General features: G+C 38.7%; 1 protein-coding gene across 2 annotated transcripts in view; it reads right to left on the bottom strand.

The window, feature by feature from the left end:
* Positions 1 to 13,827, bottom strand: part of LOC140322183 (tetraspanin-18-like) — a 43,926-nt gene extending 30,099 nt beyond the window's left edge. Inside the window, exons 1-2 of one of the 2 annotated variants that reach the window (XM_072398790.1) lie at positions 13,765 to 13,827; positions 8,039 to 8,338 (exon numbers count right to left, since the gene is read on the bottom strand). The gene's annotated coding sequence lies outside the window, so the exon portion shown is untranslated. The remainder of the gene's footprint in view (positions 1 to 8,038; positions 8,339 to 13,764) is intronic. The other variant, XM_072398798.1, reaches the window with a different exon arrangement.
* Between the last annotated feature and the right edge of the window lie 9,607 nt (positions 13,828 to 23,434).

The raw sequence follows: 23,434 nt of genomic DNA, 5'->3' as shown, positions 1-23,434 counted from the left end.
GGATGTGGCAAGGGAGGGCAAGGGTTTGATAGGTTGAAAGTGATAAGGTTATGATCAGAGAGGGGGAATGGTGAGTTGTCAAGGAGGGTGAGGTTGCAGAGTTTAGAAAATACCAGGTCTAAAGTGTGTCCGGCTATGTGTGTTGGGCAATTGATGTGCTGTGTGAGTCCAAATGAGGAGGTAATGGAGAGCAGTTTGGCTGAGGAGGGAAGGTTGGGCTCAACCATTGCAACATTTAAATCACCAAGGATTAGGGTGGGCAGGTCATGGGAAAGAATGTGTGGGAGCCAGGATGCAAAGTTATCCACAAATTGTGATACTGGGTCAGTTCTTAGGGCACTGGGCTGACTTTTTATTGGGGTACAACCTATATGACCTATATGGCTTGCACATAAATGAAAGGGGGTCTGCTGTGCTAGGGGAAAGATTTAAGAATGATGGAGGGATTCTTAAACTAGGACAGAGGAGGGTGGGACAGTCAAATAAGGTGGCAGAAAGGTCTGACGGCTCAGTCACCAGTGGAGGGTGTTCATTAATGCAAGAAGTCTGGCAAATAGGAGAGTTGGAAGCCATAATGAATGAAGAGCACTATGACTTAGTTGGTTTTTCTGAATCCTGGCTTTGTTCTTCACATGACTGGGCTGTCAAAACTCCTGATTATATTCTCTTTCAGGAAGACAGAGTAACATGAAAAGGTGGTGGTGTCTGTCTGTATGTGAAAGGTGATCTGCAAAATGAATGTGAAAGAAGAAATTGGTGATGGAGTGTGTGCTGATGTTGAGACATTATAGGTGGAGTTGCATATGGGGAGTCATAATACACAGATAAATATTGGAGTCCCCCATTACTAAAGAAGAAATAGAGAACAAACTACTTGCACAGACAGAAAGAGCTGCACAAGCGACAAGTGACAGTGATGGTGATGAGTGATTTTAACTACTCCTATATTGACTGAGTAATGGCACTAGAGATACAGCAAAGGGGCAGAAATTTATGAATTTAATACAAGATAATTTTATGTTACAGTTTATAGAAGCCCCAACTATAAATTATACTCTGCTGGACCTAGTTTCTTCCATCAATGCAGAGCCTATAACACATGTGCATATATAAGAAAATATGTGACCATAATAATATTATTAAGAGAGCAACTTTTCTATTATTAAGGGCAGCTCTCCATGACTTGGACTGGGAGGGAATATTGTCCTCAAAGAACACAGAACAGAAATGGGAATATTTCTAGTCTGTTCTACACAAACACACCGCAAAATATATTCCAATGGGTAATAAGATTAAGAGGTTAAAATTAAAACCTACGTGTCTCACAGCTAATGGTAAAAAATCCCTAAAGGGGGGGGCATGGCTTGCGATGGTGCTGTGAAGACGTGAAAACCCAGAGCTCCTTCCACAGCACCACTTCTGCCTTGCACACAGCACCTCACAGCACAGGCAAGATTAAAGGCTCTCCCTTGCATGTCAGGACTGCAGAAAACCCCTGCTCGCTCTGCAGCACAGAAAAAAAAACACCCAATGTGGACTGATGAGGATAAGAATTCACAAGGCACACCCTCCAGTCAGTGACCTCCTGCATCATGAAAAGTTCCTACTCTTTTTTCTTTGACTGATCCCAAGTGCTCCCAAGAGTATCTTTGTTTTTCACTAATACCCAACTGTTCTGTGTTTCCTCTGAGGTTGATAACTATACTCGGTGATGACAAATCAAACTAACCCATTTGGGAGGATGGGACCACCACAGAGCAGCTTCCTACTTAGCTAGTCTCTATTGTTTCTGGACCCTGGGCGGGAGGCTCTCCCTCAGGAGTGTTGATGGGACAGCCCCCCCCCCCACTTGGAGGTTATACTGAGAGTCTTAAAGTAACAAAATTTTTTATTGAACTCTGTGCCATGTTCTTTTTATTGCGTGTTTATTTGAAATACGTTTTTACTTAACCTTGTTACACAAATAGTGCCTTACATATGTATAATGGCAGAATCGGGAGTGGGGTACGACTCCATGCCACATCTTTATAATTGTAGGGACTTGTGGTATATCTACTTCTTAGTAACCCCCACTGTAATTTAAGATCCCTATTTGATTCACCCTATCTTTCCCACCTCCCTTACCCGAATTTCCTCCTAAACCATTACTCTCGGGTACATGATTGTGTGAGACACTTATCCTGCCAAATAATGCCAAGTATTAATGTTAAGGTCTTAAATATTCCAGAAAAGAGAACGGCCCCACTGCTAAATCTACACAGACAAAAGGCGCAACTGGCGTTTTTACAAGAGATTCATTTTAGAATCAATAAAATTCTTAGATTGACAGACCACAATTATCAATGGGTGTGCCATGAAGCTGCTACAGATGCAGGTCTAGAGGAGTGAGCATCCTTATATCCAAAAGAGTCCCTTGGCAGTTTAAAGATATTTGGCACGATAATGAGGGCAGGCTTCTTCCTCTTAACGGACACCTGGGGCTTAATTTATTAAAGCTCTCCAATGTAGCAAACCTGGAATTTTTTTACTAAAAGTCATTTGCTATTTGCTAGCAAATGTTTTCAATCCTGGACCAGATCCATTACAGGTTTGCTGGATCACCCAGCTTAACTGATAAAAGTGTATTTCCCTGGAGAGCTTTAATAAATCAGGCCCCTTGACTTTAAACTTATGACTCTAGCTACAGAAGGGAGGTGATTTCAATGTTTCTCAGGACGAACCCTCAGGCATTTCTAGTAGCTAGGGCAATGTACAACTGACCAAGAAAATCCGTGAACTATTTCATAAACACTAACTCTATGATATCTGGCGTATCCACCACCCCACTACTTGGGACTTCACCTTCCATTCAGCGGTGACAACATCACCCTCTCTGACCATGCCCCCATCAATGTATCCCTGTCTTTTAGGAAGGCGACAGGTGGAGACAAGTTCTGGAGACTGAATGAAAGTTTACTATTGGGCCAAGTAGTTCTGGCTTATCTAAAAGCCCAACTACCAGTGTATTTTAATGTGAAGAATACCCCAGAAACACATCCAGCAACTATAAAAACCTGTTACCAGTTTTGAGTGCCCATTTTGTAGATGCTTTTTATGTCCTATCACCTCAATTCTCAGTACTTAGGGATATTCTTGAGACCTATATAACTGTGATTGCAAAAGAGTGGAAAGACCCAACAGCCTGTACCAGTTACAGACCAATTGTAACTGGTTTCGGCATGTGGCCTCTCCCAGAGGCCACATGCCGAAACCTTTCAGCTACATTCCCCTTTCGATGGTCATTAGAGAAGATCAAATAACTAGGGGTCCACATTTGCAATAACCTCACAAACTATATACCTTGAATTTCCAGAATGGAACGTGAAATTGCTCTCATGGTTTGGTTGCTGTAACGCAATTAGGATGGTACTTTTACCAAAGCTATTATATGTGATGCAAGCACTCCCAATTAAAATTCCAGCTGTTTTTACGAAACCTGAGAGCAATGTTCACCCATGTTATCTGGACACAAAGATGACCCAGACCGAGCTTTAACATTTTACGTCTAACAAAGAAGCAGGGAGGAGTAGGTGTACCGGACCCCCCATTGTAGTATGCTACAATACATGGTGATAGCGTGGTTTAGGCAAGATGATAGAGTGGCTTAGGCAGACTGATTGGAAGCAGTTGAGTAAAATAGAACAAGCGATTACTGAGATTCCCCTGACAGCACTCCCCTGGAACGGAACTCATGTACCCACCTCTGTCCGGGGACACCGCACAATAGAGGCAATCTTAATCCTTTTTCAAAAAATCTCTCATACATGTACAATTTCCCCACTTACCCCCCAATTATCGCTATTGAGCCCTGTGATTGGAAATGTTTCAGGTGACCTGAAATTTCAAACTGTGGCAGAATTGGGAGCCAAACATGTAAACTTTTTTATGCAAAGACAATCCTGGTCTACATTTCAATCTGAATTGGGCTTTTGAAGAGTACGCCAGCTCCATCACTTTCTACCCTCCCCTTTCCGAGTTTGGACCAATTTAAGAGACCACTAACAGAATTTGAGTCTCTTTGTACCGAGCAGGGCCCAATTAAGCATTTGACCTAATACTTGTACTCGATTCTGATTCCCCCAAAACCAATGATTACCCCACCATTTGTTACAAAATGGGCTCATGATTTAAACACTACTTTTTCACCCAACCAACCTGACCGATTGATTTCAATAGGTCGATTATCTTCAATCAGTTCAGCATATCAGGAGACTGGGTATAAAATCCTGAACAGATGGTACAGAGTGCCAATCCTTCTGTGAACAATGTTTTCAGAAGCATCGAATAGCTTCTGGAGATGCAATGTGAATAGGGGCACCTTTATGCATATTTTCTGGGAGTGCCCGAGGGTTTGTCCTTTTTGAGAGAGAGAGTACACAAGATCTTCCCAAAGTTTACAGATTACCAGATACCAATTGATCCGAGTTTTTTTTTTGGCAGTAGACTGTTACAGATTGTAAGAGAATTGTCTGACTGATTGATGGAACAGTTATGACTGTGATGTAATAATTGTATTTGATTCTTTTGTACGTGATCTATACATTTTACAAATTTGTTTGATCTTTGCATTCCATGTATGTATTGTATATTTCCCTTGTTGTACTTACCTAATAAGGTTTTCAATTTAAAAAAAAATAAAGAATAGGAAAAGAGCATTCCAAAAAATATAAAAATGAAGGATCACCTTCATCATTTGAAAACATTTAACAAAAGATGTAAAATGGAAATAAAAGGTGCAAAACTTAAAAATGAAAGACAGAAAAAAAAGAGATCAGCCCTGAGCATGTAGGCCTGGGGATAAAAAAAGGCGGATTTACTAAACACTGTTTTTAGCTCTGTGTATACAAAGAAAAACAGCAGAGCTCAAGTCCAAATTGCTAATAGCAATGTCACTGCCTTAAACGAGCCACAATGGTTCAAAACTGATATTATTGAGAAACCGTTGGATTAAATTATGGTTAATAAAACACCAGGACCTGATGGATTACATCCTTGTGTTCTCAAATGGCTGAGTTTCAGTTGGTACATAGCCATTGTTTTTAATTTTAAGAAACTCTTTATTCACTGACATGGTACCAATGGATTGACGTTAGGCCAATGTGGTTTCTATCTTTAAAAAGAGAGCAAAGTCATTACTTTCTGCTAGAATATAATATTATAAATGATAGTTAGCATGAATTTCAAGAAAGACTGAAGTCTTACCTTGTTGTCAAACAACAAGGAAGTAAGTAAATAGGTAGACAGTGGAACAGTTGATATAGTGTATTTGGATTTTGCTAAAGCATTTGACATAGTATCCCACAGATGGTTAATACCGGTATGCACATTAAGGTTTAAAGGTTTAGAAAATTCAATCTGTAAATGGATAGAAAACTGACCTAAAGATCGCATTCAGAGAGTAGTGAATAATAGTTCATACTCTGAATGGTCTTAGTGGTGTACCCCAGTTTTCAGTGTTGGTACCTTTACTGGTTACCATCTTTATAAATGATATAGAGTTTGGGATTAAAGGTACCATTTCTGTGTATCCATATAACATCAAACTAAACTATGTAATGAATTAGTTCCATACAGGATGTCTATAATCTACAAGCAGACCTGGATATATTGTTTTGATTGGGCAACTAAGTGGCAAATTGCATGACATGCATGCTTTATACTGTCTAGGGGAAATACATTTTGGAGGAGTCAGAAATGGAAAAGGATCTGGGGGTGCTGGTAGATCATAGACTTACAGCAGGCAATGTTAAACTGCAATTTCTAAAGCTAGCAAAATTATAAAAACATACTATTAAGCTTTCTTGTATTAAAAAAGGAATAGGCTGCAAAGATCCAGATATAACCCTGCACCTGTACAAAACATTTATTCGGACCTCATCTAAATCATGCAGTCCAGGATATTGTGGAATTGGAGAGAGTGCAGAGAAGGGCAACCAAACCAATAAAAATGGAGGGGCTCAGCTATGAGGAGAGATTAGGTAAATTAAAACTATTCTCCCTTGAGAAGAGATGTTTAAAGGGGGGATATGATCACCCTGTATAAATATATAAAAGTTCCATATAGAGAACTATCTTCCGAATATTCACTTTAGGATCATTACAAAGGACAAGAGAGCACTGGAAGAAAAGAAATTTAATCTCCGGAAAAGTAAAGGATTCTTCACTGTAAAGTCTGTAAAATGTGGAATAGGCTCCCCCAAGAAGTCGTTTTAGCAACTACTATAGATTACTATAGATATAATGGGTCTGATTTTTTTTAAAGCTCTCCAAGACTAGAAAAGATAGAGTATCCTGGGAGAACCTGGATGATCCAGCAAACCTGGAATAGATTTGGTCCAGGATTTAAAGCATCTGCAAATTAACAGTAAATGTTTTCTAAGAAATCCGTTTCAATCTATTTCCTCCAGTCTTGGAGAACTTTAATAAATCAGGCCCATTCTGTTTAAGTGTTTCAATGAGATAAGACATTAAGAAAAAAACCCTCAAAAAGTTTTCAAACAGAAATCTGACAAAGGTTGAAATCCTTTAGTATTCAAGAAGTATATCATCTAGTAAGCAATAGTGAAAACCAGATGAATTCTTTATCACTACTTTAAATCCACAATAACTTGGACAAAAAAATAGAGCAAATACATTAGAGTTAGCAAAAAGGCAGCAAAAATAACCTAATTTAGGTTTAAACTCTTCACAATTCTATCCAAATTTTAAAAACTCTTTTTCTTTTAAGCTTTTCTTTCTAACTAACTTGGCGAAAGATCATTTTTTATTCCCAGAATCCTATGTGAAATTTAAGGTTATTGCTAGCAAATTACCCTAAGCATGCAAGCAACACTTGAACATATCAATCAAGTTGCCTGCTAAAACCTACTGCAATGCATATAAACTGATTAGTAAAACTGGTACACCACGCTTAGCTGAAATAAGAACAGGTAGGAAAACTAATTTTATTAGCCTTCCTTTGCAATTGAATGCATTACTTTTCACTTTTTCAGGATTAAAAAAGTGTATAGTCTAAAAAGGAAATGTATATATTTTTATTTTTTCCCCTTCAAAAGCTGTCTTGTGAAACCTCACTTTCTAGTGTTAATGTAAAAATCACAAGATCAGATGTTACAGGTGAAAAAACAGGCCACGGCTGTTGCAGAAAAGATAATAAACACATTCCATCTTTATGGCAACAGCAAACTGTTGCCCTTATGCAAGAACACACCTGTATGAATAGAACTGGGAGACATCCCAGCCAAACATTCCCCATGCAAAAAGCAGGTCCTTTCCCAACCATAGCTTCCCTACAATATTTCTAATGCTCTAACATTAGAGCAATTCAGTATTTACCAAAAATGGTAAAACCAGGGTATTTAAACAAATACAATGGTTTAATAATGATTACATTGTGATCTTAGTATGTCACTAACAGCAACATATTTACAGGCAACTTGAACTCATAGTTCAATTTTCACTTACCATTAGTAGTCCAACTATCCAACTCACCTTCTGAATTATGTATTTCATTTCATTTACTGCTAACTGATCATCTAAAATGGAGACGATACTTGGATAATTACCTTTAAATATGTTGATTTGTAGTTTGTTTGTTTTTTTATTCCGCAAACCAGAGGTGTCCCAGCAATTCCTCATCAGTAAACCCTACAATGGCATTATGTTCATATGACCATTCTCAGAAGGAGGAAGATCACTTGGGTGTTCTCATGAATAGCCGACTCCTAATTATCCAAGAACAAGATCTAGCTTTTACAGATATTGATGAGTTACAGGAAAACAGCTGGAAGTCTGGACAGGAGAGACGTTCACAATGCAAGACGTCATTAAAAAATAATATCCCAGAGCTTAAGTAGAATCTGACCTCACTGTGATAGGTTGTAGTTTAATTAATTGTACAGCCTTTCACAGCTTGGCTTCACTACAACAGGTGTCCCTAGTGTAACAATGAAGCCTTAATCAATATTCAATGATCTTGCTGTTTAATATTGATACTCACAATTTGTGGATGACAAAACTCCAGATGAGTTCTTAAAAATAAACAAGCAGCCAAGTTTGTATATCTAATAGGCTGATAAGATATTTTGGCAGGGGGCAGGCACTTTATTACCATTTAAATTAAGATTACCGGGTAATCTCCTAAATAGCATTAAGGACCCCTATTGATTATTGGTGAATACCACAGAAGACTGCCAGCTCACTGGTGATGTTGTGTGACTCTAGTGTTCTCCAGTACATCAGTACATGACCAGGGTTTAGGGTGTGAATAATCAGCCTTCTAAGATCCCAGGACTATGACCTGTAAGCAAGAAAAAAAACAGACAGGAGGTGAGGAAAAGATCTGCAAAAGGGAAACAGACAACAAAAAGCTTATATAAACTCTAGAATATCCCAACCCAACTTAAAAAAAAACTTTCTTCACTTCCTTTATTGGCGATACAACTTTTTTTTACCAGTAAGGACAAAAAGGTAACTCTCCAACTGAGTCTCTGATTTCAGTAAATCCAATAAATAAGATTTCTAATCCTTTCCCATTCTATCCAAACTGTTTGTATAGATACACTGTTTGTAGGATGTATAAAAGTTTAAATGAATGATAGACGCAAACGGTATAGGGGAGTGTGGCTGAGGAAAAAAACTACACAGGTCATGTTCAGTAGATGTCAGAAGCTTCATTATATTCCTCATTATATTCCTTCATTATACACTCCTCTTGCCAGTGCACCCTAGGGTCAACTCTGCCACTTTTGACCTCCCAGGACCAGTAGTTTTTCCCCTAAATAGATCCCTTCCCCTTCCTACCTTGTTTTTCTTTGGTCCTTGCTCCAGGACATCCCCTAGCCTCCCTACCTGGTTCAGGCTCTCTAGGAGGAAGGTCCAGGGGTTGGGGTAAATTTCCTATGCTGTGGAGTCATGTTTCTTCTTGTCAAGGCTTAAATACCCTCATCAGAAATCATGGGACCGGTGGGTGAGCTGGCTAAGCTTTTTGTTCTCGGCGGTGTTCCAAGATTCCTATAGCATATGCACTATGCTGTTTTCGATCCCTTTTACCCTTCGCCAGTACTCTGTCAGAGTTTAAAGACATAATTTCTGGCCAAAAACATTCATTTATGTGCTGCTAGGCAGCTGACAGTGTGAAAATTCTGGATTGCCAATTTGTACAATCTACAAGCGTTTTCTCCCTTTGGCTGTGTGTTTTCTGCTTTCTTCATGTCAGGTACGTTTTTTCTGAAAATTTTTTCTATTTGTCTTGCCTTTGAAATTAGGAAGATATGAAGGGTATTGATATGTTTGTGTAATTTGCTCAATAGCTTTTTCTGGATCACCTTTCTCTCTTAGCTCACAGTTCACCCACCCCCGGGTCCCAAGCTTTGGAGCAAAGGTAGGTAACCTTCAATACCAAGCTAATGAAAGTCTTCCTAACACAGTGCAAGATCTTTCAAATAAAGAAATGGGCTCATAGTTTTTCTAGGTCTCCAGTGGTTCCAGCACGAAAAAACATGATGTTTCTGAGTCACATATCATTCTCAATTCCGCCTGATCCCTGGGCCAGGTGGAATATGCAGAGGCTCCAGTTTTGTTTCCTCAGCCAGTGGGATTGAGTTTCCTTGAAGCAAGAGATTTGCCTTCCTCTATTTATTCAGAAATATTGAAAATGGTGGGCTGCAAAGCAAAATCTGTCCAAAGGAAGGTAATTCGTACAAGAATCATGGGTAATTCTAACAACAGATGCCAGCCGCAAAGGCTGGGAGGCAGTGAAAGATCTGCCTATAAACAGGAAGATAGTTCTGCCTGCCTATCTACTGGGGATGGAGATTCAACTAGCAGGTCAGCTCAGCAGGTCCTTTCCAGACCCTAACTATTGGGCCTTAAACCCACATAATGTCCAGCCAATCTTCGACCAATGGGGAGTTACATAGTTACATAGTAGGTTAGGTTGAAAAAAGACAGTCCATCAAGTTCAACCACTAGGGAAATAAACATATCCCAGATATAAAACCCCATAAGACATAGTTGGTCCAGAGGAAGGCAAAAAAAACCCTGATACAGTTTGCTTTACCTGGGGAAAATACATTTCTTCCTGATTCCCTAAAGCAATAGGATGTTTCCTGGATCAACAGTCTCTGTTATCTTTACTTTAAATCATTAATACCCAGTTATAATCTATGCTTCTAGAAAAGCATCCAGCTTTTTCTTAACGCAATCTTTAGTTGTTGCTAAAACTACTTCCTGAGGGAGCCGATTCAACATTTTCACAGACCTTACAGTAAAGAGTGCCTTCTTGTTCTTTGTAATGATCTCAAAGTGAATAATTTGGAAGAGAGTTCTCTATATGGACCATTTATATATTTATACAGGGTGATAATATCCCCCGTTAAATGACTCTTCTCAAGGGAGAATAGATTCAGTTCAGCTAATCTCTCCCCATAGCTGAGCTCCTCTATTCCTTTTATTAGTTTAGTTGCCCTTCTCTGCACTCTCTCCAATTCTACAATGTCTTTTTGTGAACTGGTTTCCAAAACTGGACTGCATATTCCAGTGGTCTGACCAGTGGTATTCCAGTGGTCTGACCAATGCTTTGTACAGAGGCAGGAATATGTCTCCATCTCTGCAGTCCATTCCTCTTTTAATGCAATAAAGTACTTTACTAGCTTTAGATATTGCAGCTTGGTATTGCATGCTGTTATTAAGTATTTGATCTACCAGATCCTTTTCCATTTCTGACTCCAAGCCAGTTCTCTATCCATTTACAGATTGACTTTTCTAAACCTTTTGACCCTAACTTGCATATTAATCATCTGTGGGGTACAATGTCAAATGCATTAGCAAAGTCCAAGTACACTATATCAACTGCTATTCCACTGTCTACCTGTTTATGCACTTTCTCATAAAAAGAGTAAATTTGTTTGACAACTTCGGTCATTCTTGAAGCCATGCTGACTATCATATTATTTTCTAGCAGAAACACTTCTATGTTGTTCTTTATCAAACTCTCTAGGACCTTTCCAACTATGGACATTAAACTAACTGGTCTGTAGTTACCATTTAATGACTTTGCTTTATTTTTGAAGATAGGAAGCACATTGGCCTTACGCAAATCCATCGGTACCATGCCAGTGACTAAAGAGTCTCTAAAATATAGAAATAAAGGCTTTGAAATAACTGAGCTCAGCTCTTTAAGGACACGTGGATGTATTCCATCGGGTCATAGTGCTTTGTCAATCTTAATTTTGCTCAACTGTTTCTCAGTCATACCAATTTTGAGCCATTGTGACTCATTTAAGGCAGTGACATTGGTATTATGGTTTTGGACTTGAGCTCTGCCATTTTCTTTTGTGTACACAGAGCTAAAAATGTTTAGTAAATTTGCCTATTCTTTATCCCATGTTACCAACCCAGAGGCATCCTTTAAGGGGCCTACATGCTCAGATCTGATCTTTTTGCTTTTAATATATTTGGGGTTTGCCTTACTTTACTTTGCAATCTGTCTTTCATTTTACATCTTTTGTTATAGTCTTTATAGTTTTCAAACTATGAAGGTGATCCTTCATTTTTATATTTTGGAATGCCCTTTTCTTGTTCCTTATGGCTTTTTTAACATCAGCTGTGAGCCACAAAGGTTTTAATTTTAGCCTCTTAAACCTATTACCAATTGGAGTATATTTTTTAGTGTGCCTTTGTAGAACAAACTTCTGTTCTGTGTTCTTTGAGGACAAATTATGTCTCCCAGTCCGAGTCACAGAGAGCTGCCCTTAAAAAGCGAAAATTTGCTCTCTTTAAATTAAATGTTTTTATCTTTCCTGTTTTTGCTTCCTGTTTACAACTTACATTAAATGAAATCATGTTATGTTCACTGCTATCCAGATTCTCTTTCATATGCACATTTGTTATAAGCTCTGCATTTTTAGAAAGAACTAGGTCCAGCTAGGTATAATTTCTAGTTGGGGCTTCTATAAACTGTACCATAAAATTATCTTGTATTAAATTCACAAATGTCCTCCCTTTTGCTGTTCCTATAATGCCATTACTCCAGTGAATGTCAGGGTAGTTGAATTATCCCATGATTAAAACACTTTTTGCTGCTTTTTCTATCTGTGCTAGTAGTTGATTCTTTCTTAGCACTGGGGCACCTATAGCAGACTCCAATAATTATTTGTGTATTGTACATCCCCACATTCAATGCCACCCATAATGCCTCAAACTCCCTACTTGTTCCATCAGCAATTTCTTCTTTCATTTTCACTTTCATATCACTTCTCATATACAGATACCACCACACTTTTGTTTGACTCTGTCTTTACGTAAGCAAGTATAACCAGGAATATTGACAGCCAAGTCTTATGAAGAACAAAGCCAGGATTCAGCAATGCCAACTAAGCCATAATGGTCTTCACTCACCTTAAGGCTTCCAACTCCCCTATTTTGTTTGCCAGACTTCTAGCATTGGTGAACAGACTCTTTAAACCATTGCTGCATTTGCCAGCACCGTTTGCCAAATTCCTTTGTTTTTCAGTACAAATAGTACTGCGCAATCCGATGTTTGTTTGTAACATGGGAAGCTCCATACCTTTATCCATAACCCTCCCCCCAACTATCCCCAATTCACCCTGTTGGTTCCCAGCCAACTTCCCTGTGCTGTTCCTGTGTTCCTGTCTGTCTGTGGATATCCCTGCATCACCTGTGCCTCCTGTTGCTTCCAGTGTCTCCTGTGTTCCCTGTGCCCGCAGTGGCCCCTGTGTCACTAGTGTCTGTCTCCTGGACCCCTGGCTTGTGACCTGACCTCTATTGCTTGCTGCATGACTCGACCCTGGCCTTCCTCGACTGTCCTTCTGCTTTGTGCTTTTGGTACCGTGTTTTGCCCACCTTAGTGTGCCCAAGGACCGCAACCTGGCAGTAACCAACGGCGCAACATCCTCACCATCAAAGCCTCTAGAAGACCTGGTTACTGCTTAGACTCTGCAGCCCTTCTAAGGGCTCACACCAGCTCTGTGCAAGTCGTAGCACCCCTTAGTGGTCCTGTCTCTTTGTGCGTGACAAAGTTTTTCCAAGCGACACAGAAGGCCTTGATTTTCCTTACTAAATCCTACTTCATCTTATGTTTTGGACTTTCTACAAACGGTTTTGGAGAATAGTCTTAGCTATAGTACTATAAAAGTCCAGATCTCAGCTTTATCTAATCTCTGTCCCTAACCTCCGTCAAATGGACCTGCAAGTCCATCAGTTTTTTTCTTCAATTAGTTCTTAGGGCTATGTTGGAACCTCCATTGCCCCCCAACAAAGTGTATTCGTTAATGCTAACCTCCATTGCATCAGTTTTCTAGGTAGTTTCAGGACTCCACTCCATCAGCAAAAGAACCTAGCTGTAGCGTCCTTTCAGACAAAGTGCTCCTACGTCCTTCACCAGAATTCTTGCCCAAAGTGTCCTTACTTGAATCTAATGCCAGCATTAGACACAGTTCTTAATAATTCATTTGTTGATTTTAGAGGCTTGGATATTGTCCATTTGCTCTTTACATATCTTCAAAGAACAAAAGGTTTCAGGCTAGTAGATAACCTATTTCTATATCCTTGCAGAACAAGAAGAGGTCCCTCCTATAATCATTGCCAGCTGGGTATCACAAACAACTTGGTATGCTTACACTTTAAAGAGATTGCTCCCACTGTAGGAGGTCAGAGCTCATTCTGTACAGGGAGCGTGCTATACACTCCTTCAGGTTCACCCACCTTGCACTCTCCTGCTGCCAGCACTGACTCTGCTTTGGGATTCCAGTCCCTGCTCACTTCCTGGTCCAGGTCATATGATTCTCTGTCTGCTATCCCTTTACCTCTGAGGACTAGAGTGTTCCGCAGACGCACTCCACCTGCTGGCAGGCATGTGAACACCACCTGAGAAAGCCTCTTCACTAGTATTCCCTCTGGTGGTGAGTTAGGAGTCTGCGGATCACATGACCCCCATCCATCACATGACATTCCCTTTATATAGAAGTGACTGGCAACAGGAAGTTGCCTGGACAAGGAGTTCCCTTAGGCTCTGTTCACAAGTTCCTGTCTGCGTCTCCAGTTGCTGATTCTCCTGTGTTCTCTGGCTTTGACCTCTGACTATTCCTGTTTGCCGCCTGCCCTAAACTCTGGCTTGTTTGACCACACTTCTGTCTCACATTTTGGAACCTTGCCTGAATCCTATCTGTCAGGGGTCACCTGCCTCTGCGTGCACAGGGGCCGCACCCTGGCAGTTGCCCGCAGCTTAACATCCTCACCTATAGAGGCTCTGGTGAAGAACAGGCAGCTTCTTAGAATCTGTGTCCCATGCACGTCTCTGCCAACTGGGTTGGTGACATGGAGGGTCCACCATCCTGCCCTGTGGAACCGTCACAGAGTGGCAGCTTCATGGGCCTTTCTACTGGGACAAATTGCAAAACAGCCAGTTGGTAGACTCCAAGTACTCTTATCTGTCATTACAAATTAGATGTCATACTTACTTATCATACTTACTGTTTTTTTCCTTTCCTGGCAACTCCTCCTGATAGCGCATTCCCCCCTTTTCTTGATTTTTCTTTTCTTATTTTTCCTGTCATGATCTTGTAACTGGACAGGGGGGAAAGGAGAAGGGATTTATTTAAAGGAAAAATTATTGAAGGGTAAAGGGGTGGAGTTGACCCTAAGGTGCTTTGTCAGGAGGATTGGCCAGGAAAGGAAAATTACCAGTAAGTATGATAACATTCTTTCATTTTGTCAAATTTGAAGTCAAATTTGTTCTATATGGCAGTACTACATATGAAAAGGCATACAACATTGATGTGTGAAATTATTAATTTATTACATACCATTAGGAAGGGAATTTTCTACATTCCAGATATTCTTTAAAGAAAAGCTTGGACACTTTGATATGTAGCATTGCACATGGCCCCATCTGATGTTCTATATTTACCAGTATGGTTTGCAGCCAAGGCGAGCACCTAAAACCATTTGAAGAGCAAGGCACACAATATGCATGGTACATTTATAACATAGGAGGAAAACAAATCTCAACCCCCCACCAAAAAAAAAAAAATTTAAAAATCTGGAACAAAGTAAGAAACAAAAAAATGATAACACACCCACCCAGCCACTTTTTTCCAGACCTGTTAGATACATTTGAGTAGATTAGATTAGATAATCTTGTAATAGCACAGTATTTTATAAAAGTGCAAATACACATATAGTACTACAAAGCACTAGCATATATAAAATGTCTGTATCTGTGCAGTGGTATATTGCCAGGCAGACTTTTATTCTTCTACTGTCAGAGTGCACACAAAAGACCACAATGAAGACATTCATCATGAACACACTTGCCCTGAACTTTGCAAATTATCCAGTAGGATTTTAAATGTGTAATTTTTTTCCTTACCTTTTAATAATTGTAGGCATACTATAATAGGAATACAAAATGCTGTTGTTAGTAAAAGAAAGTACTAAAATTGATGTGTATGATTACCCAATTCTGAAATTGCCTTTTTGCAATTGCATTGTAAACACTGACAATTCATTTTGAGGTTTCATATGTTTAAATTGCCTCTACTAGGAAGCCCTAATGACAGCATTTATTTTCAATGTGTGCACCCTCTTTAAAATGGTTGTTTACTGTGTTTGACAAAAGATGTTCAATACTGAGGCATGGTAATTCTACTTAGACAGCCATTGTAACAATAGGCTGTTAACTGCCATTGATCTTAAATATTAAAAATTTAAAGCCAAACAATCATTTTGGATAATTATAAAGAAATTAAAATATTTTTATTTTGTATAATATATATACATATATATATATACATAAGTATACATAAGTATATATACAATAGGAAACATATGCATTATATTACATATATGCCTTTTGTTTTATCAACAAATGGAACCATGGGTAGGCTTCCTGTGTCATATACTATAAGAGTACATTTTATATGAACAAAATGTAAAGTTTTAACAATAAAATGTCTGTTTCTATCTTATTTAAAGAAATCACTGTACTAAAAATTGTGCCCTTGTTCTCTTTGTTCAGAGAAGACTAAGCTCTATCACTGGAGAATGTCAACCTGCTCTCCTCCATTCGAAAGCTCTTTATGAACTGTCACAAGTATCTGCTTCTTCAGGAGGAAGTAGATTAATTGAGGTCAGTAATGGAGAGAATGCATGGTGATTTACCATTTAGTGGGTACAGCTACCTCTGCATTGGAGGGGAGGTAATGACAAGCTCTTCACCTGAATAGAGAATAGACAAGTATATAGCGTCCTATAGGTAAAATTGGCAAAAGCAATTTTTGAATAAATCCAATAAACAAGTTTTTCAATAATGGCTTCCTACAGACTGAAGTGATTGGGATCCCATAGCTTTCGCATCCTGGATCTTCTAAAATGTAGTGTGAATGGGGAAAAATACTTTATACATATCCATTTTTTTTTTTGTTAAAAAACGTTTTTTGTACATAAAACATTTCTATTAAAAAAAAATATTAAATTTGTTTAAAAATCATGCATTATAATTAGCCATAAGGAAACCTATGCTGTTTACTCAACATCCTCATGCTATTGTTGTACAGAATCCTTCTTACAGCCTTCAAATAATAGAAGATAATTAATATAGCAATGACACTATTTTGGATGTGCATATGATAACCATAGCAGCATGTAAACTAAAAAGCAGAAACTTGTGGTGCATGCTGTTTAATTACTTCACTCAGTGAGCTGTTATTGGCAGCCTTTAGCCAGTACTCTTGCTCAGCAAAAACATGTATGTATAATGTAGCAACACCATCAGAGACAGACACATTTGAGACTTTGTAGATAGTTTTACTTGCCTTTGTTTATAGTAATACCTATGGGAGAAAACCTGACCATTCTACATCACAGTTTTTACAGAGCAGACCAGCTACAGCTAAATTGTTTACATTTTTTTCATATTATTAAAACTGGATAGACCAGCTAAGACACCAAAGACCAACAAAAAGTGCACGCATGATAGACAGCAGCATTGCAGTTTAAAAAAAGGTCCCCAGGGTTAAACACTGAATTACTGTAAATGCGTCAATTAACCCCAAGTCTTTAGGCATACAGGGCATTACATAAAAAGCTGAGGGGACAATATTTTTTATAAGTAACCTTCAATGTAAATACCAGCGGGAAGGATCAAGTCTCTGTTAAGATTAGATGATCACTACAGCATGCTTCACTCTGCAATTCTGTGGATGGAAACCCCTTGATAAAAGTGATAAGATAAGAATGCAAATGACAAGAATGGCAATATGACATGGGCCAAAATCCTAAAGGAATACTTAATACTTGTTCCTAATAAATTGGTGGATGTACATAGACTAAGCAATGTCAGTATTGTAGAAAATGATGTAAAGGTAACACATTACAAAAAGATTATCCTTTGGACTTCACTTTTACAACCTTGCTTTCATACTACCAGATGCAAATATATTTTTCATAGACATCCCATAATATAACTGCAAAAGTCAAACCCTTTCCTCAGGCAGCTTTATCTTGTAGTTAGAGACTAATGGAAAATATGCTTTAAAGCTATCAGAATATCGAAGATGCAGCTAAACAGAGGAAGCAATGTTACTAATTATAGGAAATGAAAATATTTAGCAAGAAGAACACTGCGTTATTAAAATGTAATGCTTCTGTTAATTAGTTTGAATTGACTGACATACATAAGCACCATTTTAGTGCATCTCACAAAAAGAAGGAGCCAGAAATCCCATTTATACTTTTGGCAATATGATGCTTGTAGAAATCAAGAGACTCTTAAACGGAATGAGAAAATGGTGAGGCCCACAGAGATTTGATTTGCACAATACAGACTTTAGACATCTCCTCCACCTCTTTTTCCATCAGATCTTAAGGAAAATGTGACATTACTGAATCACTTTTGCAAGAATTACTAATTCATGACTGTATTTCTATTCTTTCTTGTAAAAGAACAGAATGTGCTATTAATGTTATTTCGATATACCATTGCAATATATTTTTTAGATATAATTTCATGACACATATCTCTGAATGATTAGTCAATCACTGTAAGTTAGCCTATGATATGTAGTTAAAATACATGGTGCCATCCTGTTTCAAAATCACATTGTAATGCAGGATTGTAATTTAGGACAACCTTTGAGACCAACAAGAAGCAATTTCAAATTTGGAAGACCTGGTTTTTTCCCCCCAGATTTTTGCTCTTCCTATAAAAAAGTTGTGGACAGTATGAACACAATTTTTTCACATCATGCAAGCTGCACAATATGTTCTGGCACTAATTGCACTACATAATGAATAGGCAGAGCTCTTCCAAATCTAAGTTTATTTAAGGTTTTTCTAAGGATATTCTTATGAAATGTATAGTTAGCCTTGCAGAACATTAGTTTTTTAAATGCAAGAGCCAATACAGCAAAAAAGCACATGCTAAAATCCCTTTCCTCCAAAGCAGTGAAATCTCTAACTACATATAAATATGTCTATGCGTTAATATATTTTAGTTAGAATGTGTAAATATTGCTCAATTGCTCACAATTTGAGTAACAAGTTAATTGATGTGGAATTACAATTTTTTGTTTTATTTCAGATAGAGTTGTAAAGGGGTTAAACATTTATAAGGTCTTTATTGGTGCCCTGGGGGCTATTTCTTGTGTTGCCCTGGAATGAGAGAAATGGAAAAATATAACAAATGATCACACAGATAGCAATACTAATGGATAGTTTAAAACACTCTTACACAATAAACCCAATCTACAAAAAAGAAAAATAAATGAACATCACCTAAGGAGCAAAAGAAATTGGGCCTGATTTATTAAAGCTCTCCAAGGCTGGAGAAGATACATTTTCATCAGTGAAACTGGGTGATCCAGCAAACCTGGAATGGATTTCTTCAAAGTCATTTGCTGTTTGCTAGCAAATAACTTAAATCCTCGACCAGATCCATTACAGGTTTGCTGGATTACACAGCTTCACTGATGAAAGTATATCACCTCCAGCCTTGGAGATCTTTAATTAATCAGGCCCTATAAGTCAACAACCTTAGTTATGCATCTGCTATATCCAATGCTTATGTCTCCAACCAGTCACACTATACACTAAATATACATATAAAACCTTTCCTTCTTTTTTGGTTTCTCCTGTCTGAAAAGTCTCTTCTGTAAAACAGAGCGGAGCGCTTTATTAAATCAGGCCCATTATTTGACCATCAGCATACATTCATCACTCAAACACCAAGCAAAAAACTATTAAATGTGTGCTGAAAAAAATGCTTTTTTCCTAATTAACTTAAAAAACATTTAATTTTTGTAAGTGTTATTTTGTTTTCTTTTAATTAACAAGAAAATGTACATTTTCATTCCCTCTTCTACAAACAAAACCAAATTTGGATTTTTAGTTCAGTTTGTTATTATTCATTAATGAGCAAGGAGAAAATGGGCTTTCAATTTGTCAGTGATTGCAAGTCACTAAAGTATTATTAAAAGCATTTCACAAGATGCATCTCCTGGCAAAATATTTGATGGACACAACTGTATGCCATTAAGAACTGTCTCCGGAGAACCAGTACAAATTTTGCTTTTTTTCCCTCCTCCTTCCTTAGATTAGATAGTTGGAATATTGGGTATTTTAAAATATTTTCATACAAATAGAGTTATATGACTATGCATAGCTCAAACACTAATTACTCTAAAACAGTGCAAAACAGTTATATAAATATTATTTAATCTAGTTTAACTTTTAAAGCCCCTGAAAATCTACTGACAATATTTATTTGGACAGAAAACTGAATAATAAATTAGTGGTACTATTTTTTAAAATGACATGACTACATGACTGAATAAAACATTTTTAAGAACTGTATGGAACAAATAACTATAAAATGAACAATGACTTGTCTGGTTAGCAAGATATAGATAAAACATAAGGTATATCACTTTAATTTTAATGTATATAACTATGAAAGAAAAAACACCACCAGTTATATTGCCTAATGACATTATCTGTTCATTGATGTTTATAGATTTGCATATTTATGTGTCACTTTGTGAAATGTATCTTTTTTACTGTAGTAAATAACTAAAAACATTCTAATCAGTTCATAGACTATTTACAGCTTGTCCATAATGAAATCATCCTAAGAGTCTATTGGAACATGTGTTATGAACGTGCCCTAATATTTAATCATTTTGGAGGTTTGTTTTTACACTCATGGCTAACATAACAGGCTGCACATATCCTATTACTCCACATACGGCTCTTTCATGCATTCTCCTACATCTATGCATTCCCAGGGCCATACCATTTCTTTGTTAAAATTCAACCATTTATGTTTTTTGGCTGCTAAGAAGTGTATATTAAACAATTGACTAAAACCATATCCTCCGACAATCTCACAACTTTTGACTTATCTGCAATCTTTGATGTTAATAGATAAGACTGAGGCTACCCGACACCCACCCTCAATGATTTTTTAATACATGGATGCCTTATATACAATAAATTCTTCCTCCTACACAACTAAATAATATAATCGAGATTTTTTGTCATACCACATGGTATGAAACAAGCGCCTTGGGTACATCTTAACACAAATTTACCGGACTATATTTGTTTTATGACCAAAGTTAGTTGGTTGGATGTTAGTTTTTATAATAACTAATTTTGAATTTGAAGTTTATTTGTTTATAATATATGAGACACCATCTCCTAAATGTTTATATGGAAATGCTGCACTACTTTTGACCCTTTTGTTTGATTCCCTACCTCCTTTCCTTTCCTTTAGTTTTCCCCATTGTTTTATTATTAGAAGAACAAAAATAGGTAGCTATGAATCGGACTTACATTTTGTATGGCTGTGTATGTTTTTCTCTGCAGTTGTAAATGTAAAAAAATGTACTCCTTTTGTTTGTACTGGTTTTTTTTTTTTACTACCTTGACAATAAAAAAATGTAAAAAATAAATAAATAACTATAGAGTCCAAACTAAATTAACAACGATTCCTTGTTTGTAATACCATATTCTACTGTCATTCTTGGGTACCAAGTTGGTCTTTTCCAATTGGTGCAACACCTTTTTTTGCACATTAAAAATAATTTGGAAAAAATACACAGGTTCAGAACTCTACAAAAGCTAAATGACTATAGCAGGGGCCTGACATTTTTCAGTTGAACCCTGAACCCAGGGAATTTTTTGTATTCTGTGTAAGCAAATCAATTGACAAAGGCCAGAGGACTTAGGATAAACAGGACGAATAAGGAGGCGGCGTGGCTTGGCAGTTTCCGGAGATGGCCGCATGAGATCTCGACTCTGTCGTCACTGGCATGATTTCTCCACATAACGGGCACTAAGCTGCACACACAATGGGCAAAGCAAAGAAAACTAAAGTGGGGAAGCTTCCACCCACTCCAGCACAGCTTCTCAGCCCTCAATTAGGGCTTTTATCGGCGACTCTCCCGCAGCTCCTTAGGCATCCAAGATGGCGCCGGCTTCAACTTCCTCTCCACATCTCTTCCTCTTGACACACCATACCTGGGATCCACAGCAGCCGCTCGCTTCTGGATCTCTTCCAGTCAGCAACAAAGCAACCTGGCTCCTCCGCTAGGCGAAACGGAGGACTTGGATGCGAAAGGCAACAGAAGGGTGAGTCTCTCTTCCTCTACAGAGGACTCATCCTCTCCAGAGGCACACCATGCTGGGGGCTTTCTTACTCACCTGAAGGCCCCTATACTCCTTTTGGATGACACCTTACCGACAGCCTTCAGGCCTGAGACTGCCTCCTCTCCCAGGGGGGACATTTCCCAGGACACCCATGATGTACAAGGGCCTGGTCCCCCCAGGCTTAGCAGGGAGGCCTTTCCCCCTCTGGGCCCCTCATTACACGCTCATGTATTACTTTCAGGGAGACCCTCTGATAGAGCTTCTGGGTTAGCTGACTCCTTTAAGCTTCATACACAAGGAACTGTGCAACCGGGTACTGATATAGGCCCTCCATGGCAGCAATATATCCAGCTGCTGCCCACCAAAGTGGACTTTCAGCATCTGATAACGGAAGTTCAGGCTACCCTCCGGTCTGAAATTGGGGTTTTATGTGCAGATTTACAGTCCCTGGCTGGGAAAGTAGAAGATCTTGATGAAAATTTCCAAAAGGCCAAGGCGGATATTGAAGCTCTCACTCATAGATCCCGGGAAAATCAATTGGAAATCAGAGAACTTTATCATTACCTGGAGGATATGGATAATAAAGGTCACAGAAATAACATCAGAGTCTGTGGTTTACCCGAGGCTACTCAAAATTCTGATCTGAAGCTAGTGCTGCAAGCCTTTTTTAAACCACCTTCTGGGGCGCCCTTCTTCACAAGGAATTGGAATTTTAGGGCCTCGAGGCAACCTTCCTCAGCCATGAGGCCATAAGGTGTTTTGTGCCATCTTGCTAATGCAGAATTGAAAGATGAAATCATGGCTGCCGCAAGAAATGTGCGCAATCTGGAGTTTGACGGTGCTCCTCTACAGCTTTTCCAGGATTTTTTTTGCATTCCTTGCAACAAGGGTGCCTGCTGGAACTGCTCCTGACCACACTTTGGGATAACCACATTCCCTATCAATGGGTCCTTCCATTCAGTTTATCGGCACCCCCTGTGGGGAGGACCGCTGTCCTGGGCTACCCAAGATCCTCCTGCTTTTTGCCGGGACTTGGGAATTGATCCACCCAGGCTCCCGGGATGGGAGCCTGAGGACCCTTTACCTCCATCACCCCCACCTTGGCAGGAGGCTCTGTCCAGGAAACGCTTCAGGCCCAGGGTCCGGCACTCTTCTCCACCTCCCATCCATTGGGACAGTGGACAGCATTGATATTGCCTAGTCTTTATATCCTTTTCAGTACCTATAGTGTTGGTGCTAACTGTCTCAGGGACTAATGTTTTTGTTTACTCTGCTATCACTTTATATACTACTGTTTTGCCCGGTTTTACATTACATTTAACATTGGATGTCCTTTTCGCCCCCTCAAATATTAAAAGAGTTTGTCATTGTAGAATGAATGATTTTCTCCCTAAAAATGTGGACATCAAATCAGCCCCCACTGTGGGTATACAAAATTAATTTATTGGGAACAAGGTCTCAGTGGCGCATATTTCTACTCTCTGGTACTCTCTGGGAGGCCCATAAGGCGGTGGTTAGGGGGTAGTGTGTGGCTTTGAGCTCCCGCCTAAAACAAAATTCCATCTGCAGCTGTGGACTGTACCAATTATGGGCCTATAGCATTATTGAACTCGGATCTAAAAATTCACACAAACTGTACCTTGTACGTAGGGACCAAAGGGGCTTTATCCCATACCGTCATGCAAATGATAATACTCGAAGAATGATTAATGTTATAGACATCCTT

This window comes from Pyxicephalus adspersus, chromosome 1 (genome assembly GCF_032062135.1).
Source record: "Pyxicephalus adspersus chromosome 1, UCB_Pads_2.0, whole genome shotgun sequence".
Classification (NCBI taxonomy): domain Eukaryota; kingdom Metazoa; phylum Chordata; class Amphibia; order Anura; family Pyxicephalidae; genus Pyxicephalus; species Pyxicephalus adspersus.
This window is presented reverse-complemented; position numbering and strand designations above follow the sequence as displayed.